General features: G+C 49.2%; 1 protein-coding gene across 3 annotated transcripts in view; it reads right to left on the bottom strand.

Moving 5' to 3' along the window:
* Positions 1-20,119, bottom strand: part of COL15A1 (collagen type XV alpha 1 chain) — a 127,325-nt gene that overhangs the window by 87,619 nt on the left and 19,587 nt on the right. The gene's annotated exons all lie outside the window — the stretch shown is intronic.

Below are 20,119 nucleotides of genomic sequence, written 5' to 3'. Positions count from 1 at the left end.
TTATTTTTATTATATCCACTGAACAATCTCAAGAGGTCAATGGGCAGGGATAATCACTCCTGCAGCACTGACCAGGAAAGCGAGGCTGACATGGGAGCCTGCCTCTGTGCCCTTGAGCTCCCTTATAAAGAATAATAACAATGTGGTTTTCATGCATAGTTTTACTTAGTCCTCACAGCAGCCCTGGGAATTAACTGCTCTTATCCCTTGGGAAGATGAGATGACTGGCCCGAGGTTACTCAGCTAGTAAGTGGCAGGACATTTTCGAGCCACTGCTGGTGTGATTTCTGGCTGATTCACTGCTGCAGCCTCACTGAGATGGGGGAGTCTGTACCAGGGTTGCGGGTGGGGCTCCACCTAGTCTGCCTACTATATCAGTGACCCTTCAGCAGCAAGAAGGATGGAGTCAAGACTCCAGGCGGTCCAGGAACTCAAACTTCCCATGAATGGGTATGTATACTCAGTGGCTGGGAGAGGGAGATGCCCTGACTGCCGTGCCCCCATCTCGACTCCGCAACACTCACGGAGAAGGCTGCTCACCGCCAGTACTAACCTCAATTATTATGAGATACCTAGGTTACACAAAAAAAATACAGTATAAAGAACAATATGAGACACTTGGTTGTTAAATGGTTAAAATACCAAATTTTATGCTATGTATGCTTAACCACAATTTTAAAAAATGCGAGTAATTAGCCTATAGGGTTGTTGTGAGGATTAAAGGACATAATACAAAGTTCTGGCACATGGCAAATGCCTAAAAAGTGGTGGATATCATGGCTGGACACACTGTGGCTCACAACTGTAATCCCAAAACTTTGGGAGGCCAAGGAGTGCAGATCACTTGAGCCCAGGAGTTCAAGGCCAGCCTGGGCAACATAATGAGACCTCATCTCCACAAAACAACAAAAAAGCCAGGTGGTGTGCACCTGTAGTCTCCGCTACCCAGGAGGTTGAGGTGGGAGGATTGCTTGAGCCCAGGTGGTCAAGGCTGCAGTGAGCCATGATCATGCCACTGCACTCCAGCCTGGGTGACAGAGCGAGACCCTGTCTAAAAAGAAAAGAAAAAAGGTAGCCATCATCATTATCATCATCATCATCATCATCATCATCATCATCATCATCACCATCATCACTGTCATCTAGACTTACTGGTTTAGAAAAGAACCGCAGAGGTCACCTGACACAACTCTATCTGTTGATAAAGTTGTATCAGGTTGTAACAGTGACCTCTAAGGTTCTATCGTACCAGACCCTGCCCTGTCTGATATGATAACCAGTAGCCACATATGGCTATTGAGCACTTGAAAAATGGGTCTTCCCAACTGAGATGTGTCATAAATGTAAACTACAAACTAAATTTCAAAGACTTAGTTTGGAAAAATATCTCAATACTGTTTACATTGATTATATGTTGAAATCATTTTGAAAAACAATGGATAAATAAAATACATTATACATTAATGGGTGTGGTCATGTGTGCCTGTAGTCCCAGCTATTCGGGAGGCTGAGGTGATAGAATCATTCGAACCCAACAGCTTGAGGCTGCAATGAACTACGATCATGCCACTGCACTTCAGCCTGGGTGACAAAGAAAGACCCTGTCTCTCTCTATATATATCATTAAAAAGAATTTTAAAATAGAGCTAGGTATGGCGGCTCATGCTTGTAATTCCAGTGTTTTAGGAGGCCAAGGTAGGAAAATTGCTTGAGGACAGGAGTTTGAGACCAGCTTGGGCAACATAGAGAGACATCATCTCTACAAAAAATTTAAAAATTAGCAGAATGTGGTAGTGCGTGCCTGTAATCTTCTACTCTGGAAGTTGGGCCAGGAGGATCACTTGCACCTAGGAGTTTGAGGCTGCAGTGAGCTATGATCACCCCAATGCACTCCAGCCTGGGTGGCAGAGTGAGACCTGTCTCTAAAAAAATAATTATAATATTATGAGGAAAAAGTATGTGCTCACCACTCCACTTAAGAAAGACAGTATCAATTCAGCTGAAGCTCCCATGAACTGTCTTCGGTCCTTTTCCTCTGCCCATTCCCTGGCAGGAGCCATTCTTGTGAATTTAGTGTTTATCACGCCCACGCATTTGTGTGTCCACTCGATATGTGTTTCCAACAGAATGTAGAACCATGGTGTGCATTCTACACCTCATATAAATGGTGGCATGATGCACACATTCTTCTGAAACTTGCTTTTATTTTTCACTCAGCATTGTATTTTTTAGATTTATCCCTGTTGATACATGTGGCTCTGATCTTATATTTTCTTTTCTTTTTTTTGAGACAGAGTCTCGCTCTTGTTGACCAGGCTGGAGTGCAGTGGTGCAATCTCGGCTCACTGCACCCTCTGACTCCTGGGTTCAAGCGATTCTCCTGCCTCAGCCTCCTGACTAGCTGGGATTCAGGTGCCCACCACCATGCCCAGCTAATTTTTGTACTTTTAGTAGAGATGGGGTTTCGCCATGTTGGCCGGGCTAGTCTCGAACTCCTGACCTCAGGTGATCCGCCCGCCTTGACCTCCCAAATTGCTGGGATTATAGGCGTGAGTGAGCCACCGCGACTGGCCTGGCCTGGACTTATATTTTCACAACAGTACTCTATGGTATAAATAAGCTACAAGGGGTTGATTCACATTTCTGTTGGTGGAAAGTGAGGTTTCCATCAATATTACAAATGATACTGCCATGGACTCCCTTATACACATCTCCTCCTGCTTACCTGTGCAGGTAATTCCACAGCTGGAAGTGGAATTATTGGGTAATATGGGTATGTGCACCTACAACTTCCCTGAATGTTGCAAAATTGTTCTCTGAAGCAACCGTGTCATGTCGCAGACTCACCAGCAGCATATTCTTGCCAACATTTAGGGGAGGCAGAGAGATGCAATTTGGGAGAGGTCCACGGGGCTTTTCAACTGTAGTGATAGTGTTAATTGTTTAGGTGGTATTCAAAAGAAATATTCATTGTATTTTTCTTTATAGCAAATTTCACGGAAAATATTTCATACAATTTTTATGAAAATGATTAACCCCTCCTCGACAAAAGAGCACATCTGATCCTGTTGCTGCCCTGTTTAGAAGCCTTCTATGAAATAGGATTATTCATGGCCCTCAGGGCCAGGGCTGACTAGGCTGCTGCCACCTGGCTCAAGAGGCCCTCTGTGGTCAGGACCCAGCTGCACTCCCTACTCCCTGACATGCCTGACACAGCCCCAGTGTGCCCCATGCTGTCCCAGGGACTCCCACCCCTGCCAGGAATGCTTTCCTCTGTGCCATCTGCCCCAGCCCAGCCCAGTTATTTTCACTGAATGACTCCTGCTCATCAGCCCAGGCCTCGCTTCCCCTGAAATCTCGCTTCACCTCCTGCACTCATACCCTTCCCTCTGGGGGCTGCATTAGAAGCTCTCTCTGTACACACAGGGTCCTCCATCATAGCCCCTGCATGTCACTATTGGGTCACTTGCCTCTCTTCCCACTGGGCCATCTGTGTTCCCAGTAACCAACCCAGGGCTTATAGTGAATGAATGAACAAATGAATGAATGTGTACATATTCTCAAGTCCCCTCTTTTTTTTATTTTTTTTTGAGACAGAGTCTTGCTCTGTTGCCCAGGTGGGAATGCAGTGGCATGATCACAGCTCACTGCAGTCTCCACCTCCCAGGCTTAAATGACCCTTCCACCTCTCAGCCTCCCAAATGTCTGGGGCTACAGGCATGCAGCATGACACTCAGCTAATTTTTTCATTTTTTTTGTAGAGACAGGTCTCGCTATATTGCCTACGTTGGTCTCGAACTCCTGGACTCAGTGATTCTCCTGCCTCGGCCTCCCAAAGTGCTGGGATTACAGGTGTGAGCCCCCGCGTGCAGCCTCCAATCACCTCATTTTAGAAAACACTAAACTAAGGTTAATAGAGAGGAAGTGTTCGCTGGCCATGAACTCAGATTTGATTCTCAATTGAATGCTTATCCTCTCCAGTTTACAACTTGCTTTAAAACAGAAATTAATTTTAGTTAAAGGATTGGTAAATTTTGTTAAATTTGACCACATGGAAAAAAAAAGTTCTGCATAGCAAAAAATAATAATAAAGATAATCCCAGCAATGTCAAAGAAAACCCCAAAACCATGAAATGATATTTGCTACAAAAATCACAGCAACAAACTCATTTCTCTAATATGCAAAGTAAATGAATACCCAAAAGAAAAATGGGCAAAGAATAGAAAATTCTAGACACAGTAAAAGAAATTAAAATCTTAAACATATGAAAAATACTCAACCTCATTCACAATGAGAGAATGACGAGTTAAGATTACGAAGAGATACCATTTTCCCCATCAGATTGACAAAGATCAGAATACGCTGTGTTGGCAAGGGTTTAAGGCAGCAGGCCTTCTCCTGCGTTGCTGGCAGGAGCATAAATTGGTATAACGTGGTGGGAGGCAATTTGATAACATTTATCAAAATGGCAAATGTGCATGTACTCATTGACCCAGCAGTCATACTTCTATGAATTTTTTGACAGATAAAGTTACATATGTGAAATATAAAGTACATACAAAAATATTCACAGCATCATGGTTTAAATTTACCTAAAATTCCCATCTTTGGGAATGATTAATATAATAAATTATGACAGGTTCACACAACGAAATCCAAGGCAGCATTTCAAAAGATGTGATTCCTTAAGTACTAATATGAAACAATCAAGATGTACTATGTAAAAACAGACAAAATAACAAGGTGCAGAAGTGAATTGCTATCAGTTGGAAATGTATGTACTAATACAAATTAAATATACAAGATATATTTAAATATACATGGTATATTACAATATCTCTAGAAGAATACACAAGAAACTGGGGGCAGAGGTTGTCTCCAGGGAAGGAAGCTGGTTGGCTGGGGGCTGGGAGACTTGCTTTTCACTGGATATCTTTTTATACTTTTTTCTATTTTACAGCATATACATGGTATGAAAAGTAAAGACATTTACATAGTTTTAAAGAGATTAACTCCTTGCATCCACTTATAGAAATCATAAAACCTATTCTTCTTGCTTTTCCTCACTCAGATACAGCTTATCTTTGTACAGAAAGAAAGAAAAAAAGAAGGAAAAGAAACAAAGAAAACCACACATCCCACTGAGATTTCTTTTCTTTCCTCCACGGTTTAAAGATAAAAACAAAACAAAACCACAAACACCCTACTGAGAGCTCTGCTTTCTTCTTCACTTATCCAATCCAGTAAAAAGCTTTTCCTCTACTTCCTCTCTCTTTCCTGCTGGGAACAGGAGGGGGAAGCCTCTTTCTGCTGGGAAAATTCCTGGTGCCACAGAGAGTAAAAGCGCCAGAGCTTCACATCCTGTGGCCTGTTTCCAAGTGGTGTCTCTGAGGGATCCAGGGCCAGGTAAGCATTCAGGGGACACAGGGAGAAGGGCCTGAGAGGCTCCCACTCAGAAAGCTCATTGCTTAAACCAGCCTAGTGCTTCCCATGGCCAGTAGATCCAGGCTTGCGCATGGCAATTCTGGGAATTCTTATGCCCAGGAGTCTGCTTAAAAACAAAAACTCATGAATCTATCCAACATCCTTGTTTTCTAGACAGGGAAACTGATGTTCAGGGAGACTTCCATGACCAGGAAGCACAGCCAGGAAGCGACAGATGGGGCAGCCAAGCAAGGGTGGACAGAGTCTTTGTACCACGAGTCCCAGAGCTGGTGCCCTCCCACAGCCCCCGACCACTCCAGGCCCTGGCCAGTGGTTGGTCAGCTGGAGAGGGGGCAAAGGAGGCAGCCTGCAGCGGAGAACATCCTCTTCCTTGGACACAGCTGTGATGAGATCCCTCCTTTGCCCTTTATGAAACACAAAGCCTTTAGGCGATGACTTCCTGGTGATCAGGGGAGGTTCCTGCCCACTTCCCATGTGGGGATTCAATGAGACGACAGGTGGGAAATGCAAGGTATAAGCTTAACAAAAACCAAAGTCTGCAAAAAAGATCCCTTCCTAACCTTCCCGCCCTCCATCCCCCTAGACCTCAGCCATTCAAGACAGGACGCATGGATAGGTGCTGGCCCGCAGGCCTTGTTTCCACAGAGTCTGCCAAGAGGGAGCCCAGCCATGAATGTAGAGCAAGCCCAAGTCAGCCCCAGCAGCCCAGCCCTGCTCTCAGCAAAGCCCAGCACATCCTTCCACATCTACTGTCCCATGGCATGGCGTGGTAGGGGACGACCCCTGGCCTGGAGTGACCCACGCTCACTCGTGGCTGCGCCTGGGCCTGCTGGCTCATTTCCCTTTGGCCTCTAGCAGGAGGGCCACCTGCTTAGGCAGCCACCAGGGAGGGGAGGAGAAGCCAGGGAGCCAAGACAAACAGGCCCAGCAACTGGGTCCATGGGCTTGACCTCGGATGGCTCTGTGCTGGGCAAGAAGGGAGGAGGGTGGAAATCACAGCTGGTGGGAAGACATCCCACCATTTTGGAGGGGATTGGAGACTGGCGCGGAGCATGCTGTTGGAACTCTGCAGCCTGAGGATTCTTGGAAGCAGCCCACACTTATCCCCAGATAATAATACCTCTCTTAGAGGACAATTGTGTGATTAAATAAAATAATATACCTAAAATGTTTGGCACACTGCTTAGCACACAGAGTGCTTAATAAATGGTAGCTGCCACTTCTTTCACTATTATTATTACCCTGCTATTTCCCATGCAATTGTCATACTGGAAAACTCAAGGTATCCTGAATGGGTCCTACCTTTTACACCTCCGAGCCTTTGTGTATGCTGTTCCCTCCGCTTGAGGAACTGCTCCACACATCTCAGGGCCCAACTTCAATGTCATCACCTCCTCCATGAAGTCTTCTTGGATTCCTCCACCAAGTAGTCTGGGCATTCCTGCTCCTGCACTTGGCCCTGACTCTATGTAGCATATATGGCATCATATGACGGAGGTGTTGGACCCTACCATCTTGGAACCTCCTTAAGTGTAGGAACCGGCGTCCACTTCTCCCTGTCTCCCCCACACCCAGGCTCTGTTCCTGAGCAGGTCCTCAGGAAGTGTTTGCTGGCTGAACTAAATCCTAGGCATTCCAGAATTGAAGGTGCCAGGCTCACAGTCTGAGGCCCTGGTGAGAGTCACTGAGGTCGGGCTCCAGTCCGACATCGAACAGTGACCTCACTGCATGCCCATCCATCACCTGAAAGTCCAGGCTCCCGCCCACCTCCACGATGCTGGATCCACTGGCCCAGGGAGCCCATTTGGGAGGCATGAATCCATGGGGCAATGAGAGACCCAGGGAGGGGAGGAAGGACTCAGGTTCAAGACTCTGTCTGTGATCTTGGGCCAGCTGCTCCCCCTCCCTGATCTCAGTTTCCCCATCAGAGAGTTAGACCAGATAGACTCTCAGAGCCACATCCACTGTGATTTATTCTATGTATTTTCACTGCCTTCAAATACTTCCTGGGGCTACATCTGACCGGTCTTATTCTCTCACTTCATTAATGATTAGAGATAGCTTCATTTCCAATGGGGGTTTTTCAACTTACTTTTCCAATTCATGAATTTGATCATATTTCTAAAGCTCCCACATTGTGCCTTGTGTAGCGCTGGAGACATGGAGCTAAGCCTGGAACATGTGTGCTCAAGCAGCTCACTATCTAGGTGACCATTAGCAGTCATCTGCTCCTATTACAAGCTCCAAAGCCTTCAATGGCTCCCCAGTGCCATCAGCATAAAAGCAAAATTCCACTCGAGACACCGTCTGCTTCATCTCCTCATTCTCCCCCCGTGTCTTTGCCTTCACTCATGCTATTCCTTCTAGTGACATCCCTCTTCCCCATCTTCTTACATCTAAATCTTTCCAGTCAGTTTCAGCTGCACCCCAACACACAGGGGCTCCACTCTTACTCTGCAAAAAGGGCCAAAGTCATCCCCCCTCCTCTAAACATCCACAGAGCCAAGGGGATGCTGTGAAGGAACGGACACAGGGAGAGTCAACCTGAGCTTCCCTCCCTCAAATCTAGTTCAGACTCCTAAGTGCAGTTTTGGGGTGGCCCCTCCTCAGGGCGCAGAGAGGAGAAATCAGACGGTTTCAGAGACAGAGGAGGCAGAGGAAAATCTGAGCAGTCAGGGCAGGGTGCGACTTTCCTCCCAAGGGTCCAAAGCCAGTTTCCATGGAAACCAGGCGGAATCCCAGCCATGAAGAAACAAACAGAGCAGGGTTCAGGTTTTCCTTCCACACAGATGACAGCGATTTGGCCAGAGATGAAGAACAGGAGCGAACTCTCACCTCTCCTCCTCCTTTCTGCCACAGGCTCAGGGACATCATCTGGCACCTCCCCTACCCCTCTGGGCCTCGGTTTCCCCTTCCGTGCTGGATCAGTCCTTCCATCTGTGGGGTCCTGAAGCAGTGCCCGGGACTAGCCTGAGCTTTGGAGCCTTGCCTCCCTAGAGAACTGTAGCTGGCTTTGCAAAGCTCCCTCTCACAGATGATCATCCGGGACCTGAGCCCAGCGCTCGCGCTAGTTAGCATTTGAGGCCGGAGGAGGCTAAGGAGCGTTCCTCGCTCCAGGTGAAGGAGCGCTGCGGAGACGTCCCGACGGAGGCGCGAGGGAGGCTGAGGACGCCCCGGGACCGTGCGCGGCAGCGGCCCCTGGCGGTCTCTACGGGAACTGCGCTTCCACCAACTGCAAGGAAGGCTTTCCACCTGCGCTGTGAACCGGGATCCCAACAACAGACTCAAAGCCAACGGTCTGTAAGGGACCTAAGAGAGCACCGAGTGCTGAGAAAGGCCGAAGGTGCCCTTCCTCGGTCTCTACCATTCCCACGCACGCCTCTAAAGACCAATGCCACACTTAAGTCAGCTTAAACGGGGCCACGGTGACTCCTGCAAGCGGGTGGGTGTATTCCCACTGGGGGGCCGGGGCTGAGAGGGTCCAGATGACCCTATACTGCCTGTGGCCTGGGGCTGGACCAGTAGGATGAGGGTATGTAGGGTAAGGTGGGGGGACTGACCTTGGGACCCCAGAAGGGCTCCTCTTGCCTCAGTTTCCTGGCACTCAGCCCTTGGGGAGAAGAGGAGGTGCTCAGTCCCCCTCCTCTGCGCCTGCAGCATGGGGGGCAGAGCGTTGGAGAAGCCACGTGTCCCTCCTCCTTGCCCTTTGTCAGCTTGTCCTGCCAGCAAGTTGGGAGGGTGGGGTTCTTGCATCTTCTAGGACTGTTCTTTCCCTTCCCTTTGGACACCCCTACAGAGAGGTGGTCCCCAAGGACCCTGGGTATGTCTAAATCACACCTTCTGGCATGTGACTTCCCTTTCTCCCACCTGCCTGGAGGGACAGGAGTTCAGCAACAGCAGACTATGTGGGACAGTGCAGCTCACCATCTGGGGAGGAGCTTCCTACAATGCTGACCCATCCAAAGCCACCTGGCTTCCACCTGCTCATCTCCACTTATGGCTGCCTGACCATTGCTGCACAATTCGAAGTCTTCGGAAGTCCTTTCTCATGTTGAACTGAGGCAACCGCCCCTGCAACTCCCACCCACCTGGCTGGGCCTAGCTCTCTACCCCTCTGAGACCACACACAAGTCGGCCTCAACTTCTACATCCTGACCTCTCAGATGTTGCATGGGGTGGTGGAAAGGGCCTCAGCCTGCAAGGTGGACTCTGCCACCAACTTGGCATATGACTTTGAGCTGTCCCTTCCCTTCTCTGAGCCTCAGGTTCAATATCTGTCAAACTAGAGCCCTGGACTAAATATTTTCCAAAGGCCCTTGCCAGGTCTGACAGCCTCATCGTCTGCCTCCTCCTTGTCTCCCGCCAGTGTTTCAGTTTTTCTAACTGCCCCTAACTGCCAGTTCTTTCAGTCCACAGCCTTCAGGCCTGGAAGGAATGACTCCAACAGGGGCCGGGACAAACCCAGCCCTCCCCACAGACTTCCTTGTCTTTGGCCAGCAAGGCCTGGCCAGAGGCAAGGAGCACTGTGCTCAGGAAAATGTCACAGCTCTCTGCCTGTGTGGAAACTCAGCCCCACCCAGGCTGGAGTCTCCAGGGGCTCCTGTTTCCACCTGACTCCCTTTCTGAGGAAAATGAACACAACACAACTCACGGTGCCCGAGGGTTTATCTGCACCCAGCAAAGATGTTAGAGGTTCTTAGAAAAACCTATCACCCGATGCATTTCTTAGAAAAAGAACTGTTTCTCTGCCAGGGAAAAAATCCTGGATCAACTTAGAAAGGAGACCTGGCTCGGCCACAATCAAAGACCCTATTTTTCTGAATTACAGAAGAGCATTTTTCTACATGTAGACTTAGAACGCCTCCTTCTCTTTTCCGGTTTTCATATATAGCACAGGAATTTTCCTGTTCAATGAAGTTACTGTATAAGCTCTCCTCCCTCTCTCTCTCTCTCCCTCTCTCTTTCTCTCTTGCTCTCTTGTTCTCTCGTTCTTGCTTTCTCGAGCCTCTGACCTAAACTGGAGAAGACAATTTGAGGAGGCCTGGAGCTGGGGTCCTGGCTGAAGCTTGGTTTTCTTGGCCAGCAGCTGAAAAGCACTTAGCCCAGCAGGAAGTAATCCTCACCTGTCCAGTATCCTCTCCTGTTTCCAAAGCATCCTCTTACCTGTTCCTTCTGCCAGGAGGGAGGCAACGCAGGGATCGTTCTCTCATTTTGCAGAGCAGGGAATCAAGCCCCAGAGACAGGAAGTCACTCACTCAGAATCCTCAGTGCAGCAGCCAGCACTGAAGATGTGAAGCTGGGCTCTGCCTGTTATAGCCCATTGCCTTTCAAGGTTTCCTTGTGGCTCTCCCAGGCGCAGCTGCATACCTCTGTGTTCCCTCAGTCCCCCTCCATCCTTCCTCCCAGACACCCTCATCTGTCTGCAGTCCAGTGGCCAGTTCCCCTTGCTCTCATATGCTTAGACATGGGCCCTGGGCATGGACCATGCCAACTCATCTCTCGGTCCTTAGCACCAGCACAGAGCCTGGCAAAGGGGACTCTGAATGAACAGAATGTCAAGAAGCAACAGCATCAGCAGCTAAAATTTTCTGCAGGCTTGCAGCATGCAAAGTGCTGTTCAAAGGGCTTTCCACAAATCAGTCATCCTTACACTTGATTCTTTATGAGATGGATATTATTTTCCCCATTTACAGGTTAGAAAACTGAGGCTTAAATTACTGTTCCAAGTCCATGAGGTTAATAAGCAGTTGGAGTCAAGATTCAAATGGGACTAGGTAAGGTAGCCTGGTGTGAAGGTTGCTGCCCTAGCCACATATCAGAGTCACCCCTGGGAGCTTTTAAAAGTCAGAGGTCTGCCCCTCCTGCTTGGGCCTATGGAATCAGAGTCTTTCAGGGTCTCACCTGTGTTGATCTGATGCCCACTCTCAAGTGACAGCCACAGGTAAGGGCTAACTGCCTGGGCTTTGGCATCAGACAGACCTAGGCTTAGTCCTGGGTCTGCCACTCATGGGCCTTCCACAGATCACCTCGCCCCTCTGTAGCCTCCTAATCTATAAAGTGGGGCAGCACTAGGACCTGGCTCACAGAGACATTGTGAGAACAGACAACACAGTGAGAACCCTACTTCACACAGGGCCTGGTGTGTAGTGAGCATTTGCTAAACACTGGGAGTCCTCGCTTGTTGGGTTGGGTGCTGACCAGGGCCGGGCACTCTCAAGCTGTCAGTGCACAGCACCTCCGTTCAGCCTCACAACCACCTGCTAGCCATGAGAGAATTAGCAACATAATTGATGAACAGGCCCAGTGGATAAGGAACTGAGGAGAGCAGCCTGGAGAGAGAGAGCGTGGGGTGGCTCCCCCATCCTGTGACCCAGTTCTGCTGAGAGCGTGGGGTGCCTCCCCCGTTCTGAGACCCGGCTCTGCTGAGAGCATGGGGCGACTATCCTATCCTGTGACCTGGCTCTGCTCGCCCCCGCTCCCTTCACACATGCCCACGTGCATGCCCACACACGCGGACCCCTCAGTCCGGGCAGCAGTTAGCCGCAGTGCAAGAGCCATATCCAACCTCAGGAAGAAGCAGTGGTTCCTGCTGTCTTGCTGCAGTGGGGGTCTTTACATCCCTTCCTTTACCCCCTTCCTTCAACCGCTGGTTCCTGGATCCTGGGCACAGAGCCACCCCAGGGACCATGTGGACTAGTGGCACAGTGAAGGCCAGCAGGTGCAGGCAGGCGTGAGCATCCATGGGCATCTGGGAAGAGTTTCGTTGTCAGCTCTTCTCGGTGTGTGGACTTTCCTTTTCCATTTGGGGAACAAAGACTCTTTGAGTGCATTGAGGGCCTTGAATCCTGAGGATGACATCAACTGAAATGAGTCATCACCCCCACCCGGCAGGCAGCTCTAGAGGGCTCAGCTCAGGGCTCTTGGAGGAAAACACATGGAAAATGGCACGGAGAAGAAGGGCCTGTCAGGGGCACGTGAGGGGCATGGGATGGGAGCCTGCAGTGACCTGCTGGACACGGGATGCTCTACAGTCCATGGCTCCTGGAAGCCGTCAGGCCCAGCATTCCAAGGGGACACAGGACTGCTGGCAGTGCCAGTGTAGACACATAGACCAGGGGGTTTCAAGCAGTATTTTCCAGGGCTGGGGATGAGACAGGGAGGGGGATAGAGGAGGCCTTAGCAGGAGAAGTCCTGCCCCTTGGCCCCCTAACACACAGGCACACATGCACACACGGATACATCCACAAATACGCAGTACAAATCTGTTATTCTTACCACTCTCTCATACACACGCATAGGTTCACATACTCATAACACACACTCATACACATACTTTCGAAGGTTCACGCCACACAAACTAACACATAGATACACAAATACACACACGTTTATATACTCCAATATACACCGACTCATGCACCTCCACCCACACTCATCCCAAACTCATACAAACTCACACACTGACACATGCACACACTTACCTACTTACACACTCACAATCTATTCATAGACCCTCTCTCACACACTAACCCACGTCCACACACACTCACCTACACTCATATACATACTCACACCCAAGCAATTCAGACTTCATTTGTTTAATAATTTGGGTTCCATTAAGTCTCATTTGAATGAAGAGTTCTGTGGCTAAAAACAATCAAACCAATCATTGAAAGCCCTTCCACATCACAGCTGTGGAAGCTGGGGTGTTGTAGGGGCGGATATTTACAGAGGAGCCCACAGAAAGTCTGAAGCCCACACTGTCTTCTCCTGCTACCTCCTTAAGGGCTCAGAGAGCTCAGACTGCTCTTCCCACACACAGGGTTTGGTTTCTCTGATTTGGGTACATTTTCTGCATTTCCCTCCTTTCCTCGTTGTCAGTGAAACCTTCTCCCCAGAATTATGGACTTGGGGTCCTGGCTTCACAAAGCACTGAACTCCATGATCCCTCTATTGGAAGCTATGCTAGAAATAGTACATAAATAAATTCAGACAGCTGCTGTGAACAGGTGATGCCTGGCATGTAATCCAGAGCCTGGCATAGGTAAGTGCTCAATAAATGTTTATTTTGTGCATGAGTGAATGGGCAATAGTTCCTTCATACGGAGCCCTTACTATGTTCTGGGCACGAAGTGCTTTACTTGCATAGTGGTGGTTCTCAACCCTGGCCGCACAGTAGAATCACCTGGGGAAACTTTTTTTTTTTTTTAACTACTAATGCCTATGCCTCACTCCCAAAGACGTTGACTGAGCTGGTTCAGGTGTGGCTTGGGCATGGGGAGGCTTTACAAACTTCCCAGGTGAAGCTAATTATAGCCCCTGAATTCTTCACAACAACCCCACTCTTATTGTTCCCAATTTACAGATGAAGGAATGAGGCACTGGGAAGTTAAATAACTTGCCCAAGGGCACCCAGCTATCAAATCCCAGACTGGAGATTTTAAGCCCTCATCTGTCTGATGCGAGGCGTTGAGTCTGTCTCTCCTGCTCTCCAGGGATGTCACTTCAACCCAAGCCTGACCCACTCCAGGAAGCACACCCTTATTGTTGTCCCAGCCCTCAGTGACCTTGGGCCCATCTGCCTGTCTATTCCCATTGCCCTGACTCTCTCCCCATGGCTGGGGGCATAAACACTGGGCACCTCCCTACCAGCTACCAGGAACCGGGCTCTGCTGACAACGAGAGGGGTTCTCTCACAGGCTTTGTCTTCTGACCAGTTTTGGGAGGGCAGGAGGCTCTAGTCTTGCTGGCCACTGGGCAGCCACTATTCTCTTCTTGTCTTCCCTGACATTTTTTCGGAGCTAGGAGATGGATCTCTGAGCAACCTCATATTAGGGAGAAAGACTCAACTTCAACTCTGCATTTAAAAGATAGGCAACTTTGGATAAGATACTTCACTTCTCTGAGCCAGAGTTTCTAGATCCGCAACAGAGGAATGCTACCTACTTCAGGAGAGAGTTTTGAGAATGACCTGAGATAATAGACATAAAACACTGAGCAGAGGGCCAAGCAAAGGCACACGATGAATGAAGCATAGCGGTGGTGGTAGTTAGTATTATCAGTGACATTAGCCTTCTTTTCTCTCCCATGAATTACTGTTTAGAATTGCCATGAAAGGCAGCTTTGTGCAATTTTCCCCCGGGCCTCAGTTTTCTCATCTGCAAAATAGGGTGATACAATCTTTCTCACGAGACTGCAGTGAGGATCCAGCGGGTTTTGAATGAGAAAATGCTTTGCCAAGTATAACTTGCCAGGGTATGAGGAACAATTAACATGGACAAAGGGCTCCAGACAGGAGTCTGGGGGGCTGGGATTGGCATTTTTTCTCAGATCAATGAAATCTGAACATGCTGAAATGCTATAACATAGCCAGTATAGCTTAATAGGCAGAATTCTCTGCCCCAGCCTGAAAATGGGTTGTCTTGAATAAAGTGCAGCTGACCAGAAGCTGGAACCTGGGAGTCAGCTTACTCCTCCTCCCACCGCCCCTGCCCCCAGGGAAGGAAGCTATAGGTCAGGCCCAACTGCAGGAACTGCAAGAAACAACTTAATAATGATAATAACCTGTGTTCCCTAAAGTGGGCTCAGTGGTGACCTCCAGAAAAGATATGTCCATGTCCTCATTTCTAAATATGTTCATTACATTTAGAGTCTTTGAGATATAATTAAGTTAAGGATCTTGAGATAAAGAGATCATCCTGCATTATCTGGGTGGGCACTAGATCCAATGACGGGTGTTCTTATAAGACACATGGAGGGGGTTTGACAGACAGAAGAGGAAGAGGCAATGTGGCCACAGAAGCAAAGATTAAAATGAAGCGGACACAAGCCAAGGATTGCTGGCAGCTACCAGAAGCTGAGAGTGGCAAGGAATGGATTCCCTGCTAGAGCCCCAGGAGGAGTGCCACCCAGCCCACACACCTCCACTTCACACTTCTGGCCTCCAGAACTGGACAAGGATAAGTTACGCTGTTTTAAGCCAATGAGTTTGTGGTCGTTTGTTACCGCAGCCCTAGGAAACTCACACATTCACTGAATGCTTACTTACTGCGTGCTGTGTCCAAGCACGATTGCAAGTGAGTTACCTGGACTGGGTCATCCAATACTCACAGTAACAATGAGGTGGGTGTTCTTATTACCTTTGTTTTATAGATGAGGTTGAGGTGCAGAGGGATTAGGTCACACAGCTAGTAAGTGGCTAGGCCAGGTTTTGGACCCAGACAACCTGGGTTCAAACTCCATAGCCCGTCTGCTTACCCATGACGCCAGTGGTTCTCAAAGTGTGGTTTCTGGACCAGCAGCAGCAGTATCTGGGGACTTATTAGAGATGCAGATTCTCGAGACTTACTCCAGACCTACAAAATCAGAAACTCTGGGCTGAGGCCCAGCACCCTGTGTTTTAACCAGCCCCCTAGTGTCTCTGATGCACACCCTAGTTTGAGAACTGCTGTGCTGTTGAGGCAAAGATGGCATCCTACTACCTGAATGGAGGCCAGTCATGGGCAGTCATGGACCTGGAGACAAGAGCAGGCAGCCAGCAGCACAGACGTCTGGTGCAGAGGCCAGAGACACAGGCACAGGGTGCAGGGGCAGGATTGTAACTGCTTCCACCATGGACCAACCCAGGCAGGGCCCCAGTACTAGATGGTAGAGATGGCGCTTTTCTGTGATCATAGCACAGCATTCAAGCCACCTCCCAGCCAGGCTGATGGGATGCTAAGTCCCCTGAATCACTAGATCCCACTGATGGAAAACAGGAATGTCCTAGGGCCTGGGGTGAGGCAGCCAAGTGGCCCCAGCTGTGGGGGAAGAAGGCTGGCCAGCAGGAAGCCTGTCCGAGTCAGCCCCTGGAGGTAAGTGGATGTAGAGAGGCTTGGGCACTCCAGCCCCCTGGGGCAGGGCCTGTCAGGAGAGGGTTCTGCAGGCAGGGGGAAACTTGTGGTCTCCAACAGAGCTGCGGCTCCCCAGGGAAAGTCAATACAGAGAAGGGTCGGCACACACCTTCCAGGAGGGGCCTGCGGTGACCAGGTCTATGAGTCATACTATCTCCCTAGGAACCCCCACTCCACCCCAGGGCCAGTTTCACAGAAAGCTCCAATTTCTCACTACTCTGTTATCTGTTCCTCACCTGTGTCCCTCAGCAGCCCGTGAGCCGTTCAGGAGGTAGGCAGCATGTTCTGTTTCATCTCCATATCTCCCAGTGTCACCCTCACCTCCCTAACGTGAGACCTTGCCTGAAGTAGGCATAAATTGAGCATTTGATGAATGAATGAATGAATGAATGAATGAATGTACAAATAATACACATGTGCATGAATGGATGAGCTTAATGGACTCTAGACAATCGTGATTGTATGCCCGTCTTAACACATCACATTTATCATCAATCATAAAGAATTCTAATGAATGCCAATAGTTGTCACAGTAATCCCACCAGCACCATTTAGCTTAATATGCACTTAATAGCTTAGCTCTCACCTGATCCCCACTGTTGAGATATAATATAATATTAATAACCACACAGAATTGATTGTAGCTTTACTGGGGGCTGCAATCCCCTCTCCCTAAGCAGGAGGCTTTGAATGAGCAGCCTTCTGCAAAATGGCTGCCCTCGGCTCTCCTTCACTGAGATGAGAGTGACTCTCTTAAACACACTGGCTTCTCAGACTTCAGACTCATTTCCAGCTGCCTCCATCTTCCTCTCCCCTGCAACATGGTCTGGGTGGAGAATGTGAACAACAGTGCTTCCCCTTCTCTGTTATATACTGTTAGGGTCCTTGACGTTTTGCTAGAGGCCTCAGGGAGGCTGCTCATGGCCTATCCGGGTGTCAGAGCATGAGCTGGGGCCATGAGGCAAGGTAGGATGGGACAGGCCAGCCCTGGAGATCCCAGGAGCAGGATGGTAAGATCCCTGGTCCTCCTGCGTGGAGAAGGCCCCCCATCTCCTCCATGGGGGTGCAGCATTGGGTTGGGAGGAGCACTGAATGATAGGAGGAGCTTGAAAGAGTATTTTAATTCTGAGCTTTCTAAGTCTTTCTCTAAGTGAAACATGGCCTGGGGTGTTTCTTGATTTCTTTGGCATGATTGATACTATGTGGTCAGTGAAATCTCTTGAGTTGTTATCCACAGGTCTCAAGGCAGCCATAATTTACATCTCCCTGGGGGAGAATGATCCCCTCTCTTCCCTCCCAGAAGGAGAGTCAGAAGGGACCTTACTATCATTCACTCTATCCTGGGCCCAGTCTGGCCTTGTCCACAACCAGCATCCACTTTCCAACCCTGTCTGGACTTGGCCCTGGGCTGGGCTCTGGGGGATCAAGAGGACAAGGAATTGGGGCCCCTGGAAAAAAAGGACCAGACACCAACACAGGGCCCGGATACAGGTAACCTGAGCTTGGAGCCATGAGCAAAGGACAGGAAAGTCCTGCAGGGGCTTAAAGAGGGAGCGCTCCCTGCCCACCGGGGTACACTGGGAAGGGGACCTGAAGGAACGGCCAATGGAGATAGGCCTGGGAGGCTTCACACAGGTGAACACAGTGGATTGAGCAGAACATGAGCAAACCCACACAATTAGGAAAACAAGGGCCAAGTGAGTGATTCCAAGGATGGGAGAAATGGGACCCCAAGATAGCTTCTAGCATTGGAGTAAAAAAGAGAGAATTATGGATCCAGAGAGATTCAGACTTAGAAATGTTAATCTCACAACAGGCCAACCCTGAGCTCAGCACTTAGGTGCATTAGCTCACCTAACCTCAAGGCAGTCTGATGGGGTGGGGACTGTGGCTATGCCATTTTCAGATGACAGGACTAAAGCTGAAGGAGCTTAAGACCTAACTGCAGTGGTTGGGACTTCCCAGCTCTTGCTACTCTCAATTCTTTTTCCTTTAGGAGACTGGAGTCAGAGAGCCTCGAATGTCCAGCCAAGGAGACTAAAATTTATGCAACAGGCAACCGGGTGCCTTGGCAGATTCCTGAGGAAGGTTCTAGCTGACCATTTTAGGAGGAATCCTCATTTCACCCCAAGCTGCTGCCCTGGGCAGTTGGGTCCCCTTTCTTTTTCTTGCCAAGGAGAGGGTGGGCGATCTGGAATGTGGTGCGAAGGCGATAGTTTGGCAACAGCAGGAGACATACTTTTCTGCAGCCTCTCAGCACTTGGCATGTTATGCCCTGGGCAAAATCAAGCTGCCCTGGGAACAGCCTGGGGTGTCCCAACAGATGAGCTTGTGTGAATTCAGCCAGGGCAGACAAGCAGCGCAGTCAAAACGAGCTCATAGCCTCAGTGGGCACCGTGAAATCTCGCCTACATTGGCCAAGGCGCTGATGAAGAATCAGGGTAACCTTCAGAGCTGGGAAGGACCTCAGAAAATAGCCAGTCCAATGTCCCCAAGATGAGAAAACTGATGCCCAGACTGATGGTGTGACCAGCTCGAGCAGCTTTGGCATGTTGTATTCCCCCCACTGTAAGATCCAGGCCACTCTCTCCCATGACCCAGAAGATGGCATGGGAAAGGGCCTCATACAGAGCTTGGTACACACTAGATACCCAATGTAGAAAGGAATGCATTTGAATCTGTGGTGGGGACCTGTGATCCACATGCAATGACGTCGATGCTGCTGAGTAGGGGAAAAGAAATAACCAGAGAAATTTGTCCGAGGGTTGTTATCAAATACACTGCATCTTTCTACAGACTTTCCTGCTCAGTTGTGCAAAGAGACACAATCTCTGTGGGATGCTGGAGCCCCATTTGGCTCCAAACTGGGATTTGAGTTTAAGGGAACAGCCAGAACAGATGGTGACCCTGAAGTCATATTTTGAAACAGGCTGACTCTTGTTTAATTTAGATGAAAGTGCAGCTTGACAGTCTCCAAATGTTTGCTGGAGGAACAGCCTGTGGACCACCAGAATAATGGGAGAGGGAATCAGACCTTCCAAGATGAAAACCCAGTGGACACCTCCTAACTAGAGACCAGAAATGGTGGGGTGGGAGGCGAGGTGACCTCGGGGGAACCCCAGGAGGATCATCCTCCCCCAAAATGGTGCAGGGCAAAGGACATGGAATTTGATGCCAGAGAAACTTGTATGTAAGTCCCTGCTCAGCCACGTACTAGTCAGGTGATCTTGGGCATGTTCTTTAACTTCTCTGAGCCTTAGCTTCCTTATCTGGAAATAGAGGTGGCAATACTTAGCTCTCAGGGTGGTGGCACAGGGCAAATGTCAGGTGCTAAGCATATTCTGTCCATTTTGTTCATTCACAAATGACAATCAAGCACACACTGTCACATGCCTGGCACTGCAAGTGATGGAGATTTGGGGTGAAGGGGATGAGCATGACCTTTACTTTGTGGGATGTATGGCTCAGCACTGGGTTCCCCATCCCTGGCTCTGAGCACTCCTGGGCATTGCCTGCTGTGTAGCTCATATAGCCCCAGGAGGTAGGACTCCTATACCCACCACCCACCACCACCATCCAGATGAGGAAACCCACGCTCTTTCTGAGCAATGTGCCCAAGTTACATAGTAAAAAAAAGTGCTGAACTAGGATTTAAAGTTCATGTGATGTTTCCAAAGCTCAGCTCTAACCACACACTACTGTCAGGCACATCCCTGAGAATGGTACGGATATGATCAAGCAGCACTGGGGAATTTCAAAATGGAGTGATGCCACCCACCTG

This window comes from Pongo abelii, chromosome 13, assembly GCF_028885655.2.
Source record: "Pongo abelii isolate AG06213 chromosome 13, NHGRI_mPonAbe1-v2.0_pri, whole genome shotgun sequence".
In the NCBI taxonomy this organism is placed as follows: domain Eukaryota; kingdom Metazoa; phylum Chordata; class Mammalia; order Primates; family Hominidae; genus Pongo; species Pongo abelii.
The sequence above is the reverse complement of the archived record's forward strand: the minus strand, read 5'-3'. Positions and strand labels throughout refer to the sequence as shown.